This window comes from Prionailurus bengalensis, chromosome B1 (assembly GCF_016509475.1).
Source record: "Prionailurus bengalensis isolate Pbe53 chromosome B1, Fcat_Pben_1.1_paternal_pri, whole genome shotgun sequence".
NCBI lineage: Eukaryota > Metazoa > Chordata > Mammalia > Carnivora > Felidae > Prionailurus > Prionailurus bengalensis.
Genome location: NC_057344.1, coordinates 168,690,613 through 168,701,660, shown reverse-complemented (window position 1 = coordinate 168,701,660; position 11,048 = coordinate 168,690,613). Strand labels below are relative to the sequence as shown.

The following is an 11,048-nucleotide window of genomic DNA, read 5'->3' as shown; positions in this document are numbered from 1 at the left end:
ATTGTGGTTAATGTTAACCTTGATCACCTGGCTAGATAGTGTTTGTCCGTCTTCTCCACTAAGTTACTTTTCTGCCTCTTTCCATATTGTATTCTCTCAAAGAAAGTCACTATGTATAGCCTATACTTCAGCAGAAGGGCAGAGGCACAAGTTCTTGAGGGCACAGTTATCTATATAAATTATTTTAAATTCTTCTATGTGGAAGATTAGTCTCTTCTTACCCATTTATTTATTCAGTAATTTATATCAGTATCAACTCAGAGATACTTATTTTATACTTTGCGTTATAATCCAATACTACTTTATTTATTTTGTTGCTCAAATTGTTCCAGTTTTGGCCATTGGGAGCTCTTTTAGGTGAGTCCTGTGTCTCTTTGAGATATATATATATATATATATATATATATATAGATATAGATATAGATATAGATATATATATATATTTTTTGAGATATATATATATATATATATCACCCACATTTTATGTTTTTGTTTTGTTTTCCTTTTTTAGATCTTATGTAAAAGTGAAACTTTTAAGGTGCCTCTAGTGAAGAACAAGAAAAAAAATACAACAATAAGCCCCTGATGAAGAAATTCTAAAGGGATAAGGCTTTATGTCTGGCAGAAAGAAAAGTGAGGGAACACTAATTGCCTTAAACTATCTGATATATCTTAGTTGTTAGAACTAGCACTACTAATCACAATTCAAAGGGAAATGGACAAGAACTTGGGAAATTTTTTTTTTAATATGTAGCTGTAAGACTCTAGAATTGCCAAGACAATCTTTCTCTAATTGTCACACTAAAAAACAAAATTAAAAAATCAAAAAAGGAGGAGTTTTAAGGTAACTGAAAGGAACTAATTTTTAGTGAGTACTTCCATTGTATTCCTGGCATTTTGCATAAGTTACATCATTTGAACAATAGCCATCTTCCTCTGGTTTTCTCTGCTCAAAGCCTGAGGAATAAACTCTTGTTCTCATGTTACATTATATTCTGTGAATCGTCAAAAGCCAACTGAAGAATTTCAGGAAATAAGAAACATTAGTTATTTTTATAGAAGGAAGTCAAATTACATCCAAACTCCATAGAAATGACTTTTTTGCTTCTTTGTAAGTTTCCAATACTAAGCAGTGAGGTGCAAATAATAGGATTTGGAACAGCTTGTTCCAAATACATTCAACTGTGGAGTGTCCTTTTCAGCTACCAAGAGCACACCAGTAACTTCTGTAATCTAACCTGCTGTTGCTGATAAACATGATTCACCAGTGAAGAGAGGGGTTCCATGGACCTTTGACTCATGTGTGATGCATAATGCTTGGAGACCCCAACTGAGGCTAATCTATTCTCTCTGCTGTGCTTCTGACCTTGGATTATTACCTGTATTTGGTTCAAGTAATGAGATTCTCAGGCAGAATCACACATTTATTTTCTCCTACAATTTAAGAGATCTCAGGGACTAGTTATGTTATTACCTGTCAAAGCAGGTATCCTTGGTTTCTAGGTCTCTCTTGCTCTCCTGACAACAATTTCAGTCTGTTGCTTCTGAAGTTGGAACCCAGAATAAATAATAGAGGCTCCTGAAATAGTTCCCCAAATCCCCAGACATGCATGCTTTCCCTAAGAAGGGTTTATACCCACATTCAGAGAGATAGAGAGGTACCCTCCTGCATTTTAATAACCCCTTTTAATACAATTTCTATAATGTTGGCATATCTATTTCCCCGGACTGCCTTAATAAATAACCACTTAATTTGATAACTTTATTTATTTTTCAGGAGAATGTTTTTTATTCAGACCCCCCCCCCCCCGCACACACACACACACACACACACACACACACACACACACAAAACCACAGTTTTCCAATAACACACAGGTATGGGTAGGGAGAGGTGTCTGTCCATCCAGTCCCAGCCCCTAGTCCATGTGGTTTTGTCAGCAATAAGAGGTGTGGGGTAATGTCCCAAAATAAAAATGGTGTTATGTATGTGTATGGGAAGGAGAGGCGTGCAAAAGCAGTGGGGAATAGTGGGGGAAAGAGACAGAGGTGGTCAGTACTGGGAACGCTGCAAGTGGGAGGCCACCGCATAACATTCGGTGTTGATCATACCGCCGTGGACACACACTTTGCCCATCAGTGGTACTAGCATCTTGGCAGTCCTGAGGACAGAGATGTTGAAAGTGGGAGCTCTGAGGGTGATCTTGGTACGAAGATCCACGGTAAATTCCCCTTCCTGCAACAGTGAGTCCCAGATGAAAGAATATTTTTGGTCCCCAACTGTCCGCCCATTCACGAAAAAAACCTTGACGGGTCTTTGCAAAGCAGGACACCAAACTCAGCTGGCATGTTTTTGACTAAGGTTTTATCGGGGACGGCGACCCAGACGGGGGGGCGAGTCCTTTTAGTCCAGGACAGCCGCGTCCTGACACGTGACCTCCGCCAGGAGGTTGTGGATGTACGTCGAGGGCGCCTCCGGCTGGCGGGCACGGGAAGGTGAAGAGCTCCAGCACGCGCTGTCACTGGGACCTTGGCTCTGCTGTGTCTGATGACTTTAAATAACAAATTTATTTTCTCAGTTCTGGAGTCTAGAAGTCCGATATCCTGGTGTCGGCAGTGCCATGCTCTCTAGGAATGCTGTAGGGAACAATCTTCTGCTTTTTCTATGTCTGGTGGCTCCCAGAAATCTTTGGCTTTCCTTTGCTTGTAGCTTTATCACTCCAATCTTTGCCTCTGTATTTACATAGCCTTCTTTTCTGCAGGTCTCTGTGTGTTCCCTCCTCTTCTTACAGGATCACCAGTCATTGGATTTAGGGTGCACCCTAGTACTGTATGATCTCATTTTACCTTAACTAATTGCATCTACAGAGGCCTTATTTCCAAATAAGATTCCATTCTGAGGTCTGGGTAGATATGAATTTTTGAGTATACTGTTCAACTTAATGTACTATGAATAGTCATTTATTTTTTCAACTCAAAGCCAATTAGGAGTACAGACAGGCAGATTAAGGGGACTTCTGAGACTATACATGGAAAACAATGAGAAATGCTGGCTGACAATCTAACAATGAGGGAAAAGTCAAAAACTCTCAAACACGCTTATATTTTGTGTACATTATATCAGAGCCCTCAAATGTATATACATAATTATTCTATCAAGAATGTGTTTATCTGGAGGCATTGTCCCATTACTAGTTCTTAGAGACCATTTTATAAATATTAACTTAATTCTTCATAATGAAACATTACTTTTTCTATAAAACAAAATATTCCTAAAAAATATTTGATTTTCTTATTATCTCATTTTCTCATCTAAAATGTCACCTCAATAAGAAAAAAAAAGATGATAGATGTATTACTTCCAACATAAACTAGAACACTTTCTCAATAATATCAAGTATTTGTGGAGCATATCCTAATTAATTAGAAGTTTCTATATCATAATAATTAAGAGTGCAAACTCTAATAACAAACTCTATGGATTTGAAGCAAGGCTCTACACTTTATTGTCTGTGCTTTTTTTTTTTTTTAGTTTCTTTCTCTGTAAAATGGACAATATAATGGTACATAGTTCATAAGGTTGCTTTAAGAATTAAAAGATTATATGAATGTATGTCAGTGCCTATATGTGTGTATAGACATATATATATAGGTATATATGTAATATATATGAAGGTATATACATAATATGCATAATATATAATATATTACACAGCATAGACATTATTATATGCTTACCAAAGTTCTAGGTCTTTTATTGGATCATGTCATATTATATTCACAATCAACCTTTAAATTAAATATAATTTTTAGCATATCTACTCTACAAATTAGAGAAAATGGTATTATTTGCCAAAGAGGTCAGTAATTTGCTGAAGGTCACACAGTGGAGCAGTTAGGATACTAACATAGGTCTTCTAGTTCCAAATATCATACAATCAGTTATTATATAATATCTCCTCACCACTTTATAGGTAATTAATAAACACTAGTTGATTAAGTCTATGCTCTGATTTCTGTTGATTTGACTTGTTCATAAACCTCTCAAATTTATGTTTCTCTTTAGTGGCTGAAAGTCACTTTATTAGTTATCTATCACTCTATGACTAATTACCTCAAATTCTAGCGGCTTAAAGCAATAATAATTATTTATTGTCTCTCACCATTTTTGTGGGTCAGGAATTTGGAACATTCTCACCAGGCAGATTGTGATTCAGGCCTCTTACTAGACTGCAGTCACATGTTAACTGGGGTAGAAGTCATATGAAGCCTTGACTGGATCTGGAGGATCCATTTTCAAGGATCCAAGTTGGTGCTGACTGTTGAAGGGAGATCTCAGTCCCTCTTCACATGGGGCTCTCCGCTCCATAGGGCTCTCTACTTGAGTGTCCTTCTGACACATAAGCTGGCTTTTTCTAGAGTAAATAAGAGATCAGTACAGAAGTTCCAATGACTTTTGTGGCCTTAACTTGGAAGTCACAAAACTTCTTCACTTATGCTGTATTCTCCTGGTCTCAGAGATCAGTCCTGATCCACATACAGGAGATTATTCAAAGGTATGAAGTTTTTTATGGGCTATTTTGGAGGCTGGCTTGTGTGCACAGCATGTTTCTGTCTCTAGCCTCTCTGTTTTGGTATTTCTCTCCCTTCCGATGGAGAGATGCCTCTTCTGGATCCTGTAGTAGTAACCTGCTCCCTGAACTCACTTCCCCATAGGTTTACAAAAGTAGAAAGGTGACCTGCCCAAGGACAAGCATGTGTCACTTCCAGCAGTATTATCCCTGCATGGAAATATACAGATTCAAAAGATCATCTGTCTAAATCATCCAACGAGCCCATAGGAAAACTGTCTATAAATTTCTCTTGCTTCTCCTGGTTCTTGCTCTTTTCATAGCCTGGGTGTTCAGTTCTTCCAGAATTTTCTGTGTTCTTAGGTATATCAGAGTTGTGTTTTCCTTCACCATCAGACAATCCTAATAGGTACATCTTCACACACACACACATGTCCAAGGATAAAATGCATGTGTGTGTTATATGGATAAAAAAAACCAGAAAGCCCTTTTTCGTTGTGGTTGCTTAGTGTCTCAGGCAACTGAATCATTTTGCTCAGGGAGACATGTGATCCCTGAAAGGGAGTTTAAAACCTGCCCTAGAGACACCTTTTACCTCTTCTTTTGTGAGGGCCTGCCATCACAGGCTGGGTGCTAAAAGACTACATTCCTTACAAATCTTGGCTTATTACTAATAGGAGTTCTGTTCATAGAAGAATTGTTGATTTAGTTAGCATTTTAGATTCATGGTTTAGTCCTGTACATATAAAAGTCAAAATATTTCTCTTATATACTATTGATATAATAATAATATTGGTGAATTTATGACTCTTTCATATGCTGAAAGATTCCCACATACTAATGTGTACAAGGTATTTCTTTTGTAAAAAAAATTTTTTTTCTTTAATGTAAATCCATTTCAAATGATCTGGTCTTTTTCTTCTTGCTTTCATTATTATAAACCATGAACACCAACTTCTAAAATATATTTTCTCAGCTGGAAGTATATATTATTAGTTTAGTCTTCAAAACTAATAGAAATAGACATTGTGTTCCAATCACTTTACAACCTGAAAAACAAGCTTAGGGGAAGAAGGGATAGAATTATGTGTGGGAAGGTAAAAACAAGGGTAATAGTTTCTGGCACACTGTTAAGTGTGTGTGGGTGGTCAAGACACCATCAGCTGAGAAGCAAATATCAGAGTATTTATGTAAGGTGCTTTCGAAACATTTTCCCTCCAAATTAACGTGTTGAGGTTTTGGGTTCTTTTTTTCTTTTTTTTCCTGAAATGATTAATTGGTATCTACATCAGCTATTCCTTATAAATGAGTCACATGTAACATGATGAATCAGGTGCTAACATGGCAAAGGCTGTTAGCCTTTGAAGATGGATTTCAGTATACTCTAAGTAGAAATAAAAAGATGCCCCCTGTCGTTCGCTTGTGTTGAGTTTTGCCATAAACTAACAAACACACTGTTTGCCATAAACAGTGTGCCTGAAACACTCAGGCATACACAGGTATACATACGAACTTTCATAGGGAATATCAGCTTTCTTCTGTATCCAGCTAGGTGCTTGGATGTCTCACATGTGTAGTAACTGTGTTCTGACTGCTGATATCAGGGTTTGTGTATGTGCAGATTTGTATAAATACTTTTGGACATGAAAACATGTACATACTTGTTTTCATGTTTTATTATCTGTGTGGGCCTTGGATGTGTCTGTGTGTTTGTGTCTCACGTGTCCTGGTTGTTAACTTATTTCATTCCATGCTCCCTGGTTACTACTTCCTCATACCTGTAGTATTTTGCTTCTCTTCTTTCACCTCATCACCCCCATACAGAGTTCACATAACCCTTTGAATCACATAAGTCCTTTTTAGATTAAATGACCATTTGAGAATTCAGAATTCCTTTCTTTTCCTCCCATTTTCCTAAACTATTTCTCTGTGTTTTACAGAAATCTCTTCACTATTGTGGGTTGACAATATCTAAGATACATTTTCCTTGTGTGGGAGAGGAGAAAGGCAAAGAAAAATAACTGATATTCCATGGAAGGGAAATATAAGTCAAAGAGATATATGGAAGTCATCTTTTGGCATAGTGATTTTTTAAAAATTAGATAGAAGCGGAGCACCTGGGTAGTTCAGTTGGTTAAGCGTCTGACTTCAGCTCAGGTCATGATCTCACGGTTTGTGAGTTCGAGCCCTGCATCAGGTTCTGTGCTGACAGCTCAGAGACTGGAGTCTGCTTCAGATTCTGTGTCTCCCTTTCTCTTTGCCCTTCCTCCACTCACACTCAGTCTCTGTCTCTCTCTCTCTTTCTAAAATAAGTAAATATTAAAAAATTATAGAGAAGCAATATATTCATTTATTCACCTAGCATTTATTGATCTTCTTTTGAGTAATAAGGTAGTGTTCCAGGCAATATGTAACAATGATAATGGTGTTGAGCTCTTCAAATTTTGCTAGAAGTTATGCTAAAAGAAAAATATCCAAATAAGTGATTTATTTTTAATAGGAAGATATCTCTCAAGAAGTTCTAATAGAAAGAGCACTGGACTTGGAGACTGAATAGCTACACAGATACCCTGGCCCTCCAGCCCTCCATAATGTAGCCAGAATCTTTAGATTCAAATGCAAAAACGATGAAATTATGTCTCCTTGTCCTTTAAATGTTTTCTCATTGTCCTTAGGATAAAGACAGCAGTCTTTAACACAGCCTACAGATCCTGCATAGTCTGGCTCTCTTATTTCTCTAATTTCATCTTCTGTTACTGTTCCTCTTATGCTATATCCTCTAGGCACTACAGCCGTATTTCATTTACTAGACAATGCTTCATCTCTTAGAACTGTTGTCCATTGTATCTTTCTCTCTAAAGCACCTCTCGTTTACTTGCTTTTTAACTTCTACTCATCTCACTTAGAACAGATTAATTTCTGTGAGTTTCTTGAAATCCTGTTGCTTTCCTTTGGATTACGTATCTCCTTTTTAAATTGTATATTAATTTGTGTCATTAACATTGCACACTCCCACTCAACTATCTATGTCCCTGGCCATTGAATTCCCTGTGCCTATCAGTTTCTGACACACAGTTTTTGAAATGATCGGAGGAACTTATTTAACTGATTTGAAACAAAGTTTCAGCAATTTTAGAATGGGTTTAATAATTTAGTAGGTTAACTGAGAGAATGAATGTGCATTGAAACTTTGAGAATGCTATAAAATATAAGGTAGAATAATACTTAGAGGATAAAACCAAGAGGAAGAGAAGAACTGGTTGATGATATGGGTGGGGAGATTGAAAGAAATCATGGTTTCTTGTAGAAAAGAAACAATAAGAGGAAACACTCTCTCCATATATATGCATATATGGAGATATATATCTGTATCTTAAGATGGTTTGAAAGGAAATTTTAAAATTAAAGTTTCTTCCTTCATCTGTCTTCACTGCTAGCTGTAATCTGCAGTTGTGAGTACTTTAAAGAATGTTTTCACTTCCTGTGTGGTTATCACTGTTTTTCTAAATTATATGTATTTATTTCTATTTCTTGATTTATCAAGTCATCTACTAAGTTTAAATTATCATGTTAACTTCCACCTTTCTCCTTTCTAGTACCAAATTGTTATTTACAATATTTATAACTTCTCTAGTATTGTATCTATGACTTTAAGTAATATTCTTCAACAAATATTCCTTGAATCATGTAATTTAAAAGTACGCATTGACCTCATATTACATATGATAAAGTAGTATACTTATATTTTTCCTAATTCTCTGTACCTTTGTGTTTTCTTAATTCTGTCACATAGCATTGTTTGATTTGCCAAGTCATATTTTGTTTCAGTCTTTCAAGTTTATTGTTCTTGCCTGTGTTTTCACTATTGGTTGATTTTAAAAATTGAAACCAGGGGCACCTGGGTGGCTCAGTCAGTTAGGCATCTGACTTTGGCTCAGGTCATGATCTCATGGTTTGTGAGTTTGAGCCCTGTATCAGGCTCTGTGCTGACAGCTCAGAGCCTGGAGCCTGCTTTGAATTATATGTCTTCGTCTCTCTCTGCTTCCTCCCATCCCCTCATTCATGTTCTGTCTCTATCTCTCTCTCAAAAATAAATAAACATTACAAAAAAATTAAAAAATTGAAAATATATCAGCCTCATAAAATATTAACATTATGTAAATGTGATTGATGTTATGCATAAATATTATTTAAATTATTTATTATAGTATTAAGCTTATAAATATTATTGCAATCCAAATATTGTCATGGGCCCATTGAAAAAGGGGATGTAATCCTACGTAATTGAAACTGTGCCAAGCAAAAGACAAATTCCAAGGTCTTAGTGCTCAAAATCATATTATATTTTAGTGTGCTCAATATGTGATCTTTGGGTTTCTTACATAGCTTATGGTTCTCCAAAGAGTTTCTAATTCCATTTTTTTGTTCTTACTGGCAGCAAAATGCCCATAAGTTTAGTCATATTGGTAAAATATTCAAGATCTTAATTATACAGATTGTTGAGTGGGATCCATCTTGTCCTTAAGGAATTTTTTTTTCCAGAACCTTCTGACTTCCTGTTTTTTGTTTGTTTGTTTGTTTTTGTTTTATTTGAGAGCAAGTGTGTGAGCAGGGAAGAGGGACAGAGAAATAGAGAGAGAATCTTAAGCAGGCTCCATACTCAGACTGGAGCCCAACAGAGGACCCTGACTGGCATCATGACCTGAACTGAAACCAAGAGTCAGACACTCACAACCAATTGAGCCAGTCAGGTGCCCCTTCATTCATATTTTGTAACAGAGGATGATCTTTCATTCTGCAGATTATATTTTTCTTCAGCTCAGAAATGCATTTTTAAGGGGCACCTGGTGACTCAGTCGGTTAAGCGTCCGACTTCGGCTCAGGTCATGATCTCGCGGTTTGTGGGTTCGAGCCGCTTGGAACTCTGTGCTGACAGCTCAGAGCCTGGAGCCTACTTTGGATTCTGTGTCTCCTTCTCTCTCTGCCCCTCCCCCACTTGTGCTCTGTCTCTCTCTATCAAAAATAAATAAATGTAAACAAAATTTTTTTAACTTATTTTTTCTTTTCCCGTTTATATTCTTATTTCTAGGATTCTTCTTAGACAGATGTTGTCTTTCCTATATTTATTCTCCTTTTTCCTTACTTTAATAATTTACATTATGTTTGCTTTTTTGCTTCATAATTATTAATTAACATATTGATATATTAATAAATGTTTATTGAATAAATATTGAGCTCTAAGCTCTGTGAATATAATAGGAAGCAGGCAAAAACCTTGTCCTTACATTATAGAGTCTAATACACCTAGTTAAGGCTTTCTGAGTGATTTCCTCAGTTCTGTCTTAGAGAACAGTAATTTTGCTTCATTTATGTTTACTTTATCATTTTTTAACCTCTAGAAAAATTTTAAATTTTTTGTCATGTTTCTAATATATAAAAAAAGTCTTTTTTTAAATCTTCTACTTTTTTCTTAGGCCTCTTCTGGTTTCATGATTTCAGTATTTACTTGAATAGCACCAAGATTTGTAATTATGTTTCTTACAAAACTTTAAATTTCAGAGATGTGAGGTAAAAGTTTTTCAGGTGCACATGGAAAAATCAGACCTGATCACAGATGAAGATGACCTAACTAACTAGTTGTATTGTCCTTCAGTATGGAAGCTAAAGTTCTATGGGTGTGATATATTGTAGGACACAAAGGAAGGGTAAGGGTACACACAGCACATTCCTCATTATCTTTCTCTGGGGTAGCGGTGTTCTTAATTGCCCAGCACACTCTCTCTCCTCCAATCCATTATCCATATTTGAAGGCATGATTAGAATACACTGGGGCAAACCTATGATCCAAGTGGGTCTAGTCCTCAACATTGGCTGTGCCTTGGCCAGGTCTCCTCCAAGAATCACAATATCAACCTGGTTACTAATAGTAACCTGGAAGCCAGTGGTGTATCAATCTACAAACTGGATTATATACTTCTTTTGATTGTGGAAAGGTCAGAATAAACATTTTTAGGAACTACAATAATGTGAAACTCAACATGGTAAGAGTTACATTTCATGTCCTTATTGTGTGCTTATGGTGAGGGTAATATTGCGCCATTTGGTTCACTGGCTCTGCAAACCTTTGCCACAGAAAGCAATTAATCATGAGGCTTTTAAGCAGACATGACTGAGGCTGATGTGGCTAGAGGGAATGGGGTGCAAGTATAGCATTCAGTATTGGTCTGGAATTCTGGCAGATCTATATTCAAGTCATTTTCAAATTTGAGGGAGGCAGTTATGGAGGACTATCTATCTAATAAGAGTGTTAACGTTAGTGTACATTGGGCACTCAATACTGAGGGTATGTATAATACATTCATGACCAGGGTGGTATGTGTGGTGAGGATGGAATCATAGGGACATGGAATTTAGTTAGAGCTGTGGGACCTACGTAAATGGAGAATGTGAACTTCAACTTACTACTTTATTCAACCA

At 36.5% G+C, this 11,048-nt stretch overlaps 1 pseudogene; it reads right to left on the bottom strand.

Moving 5' to 3' along the window:
- Positions 1–1,888: 1,888 nt before the first annotated feature.
- Positions 1,889–11,048, bottom strand: part of LOC122469415 — a 31,593-nt pseudogene continuing 22,433 nt past the window's right edge.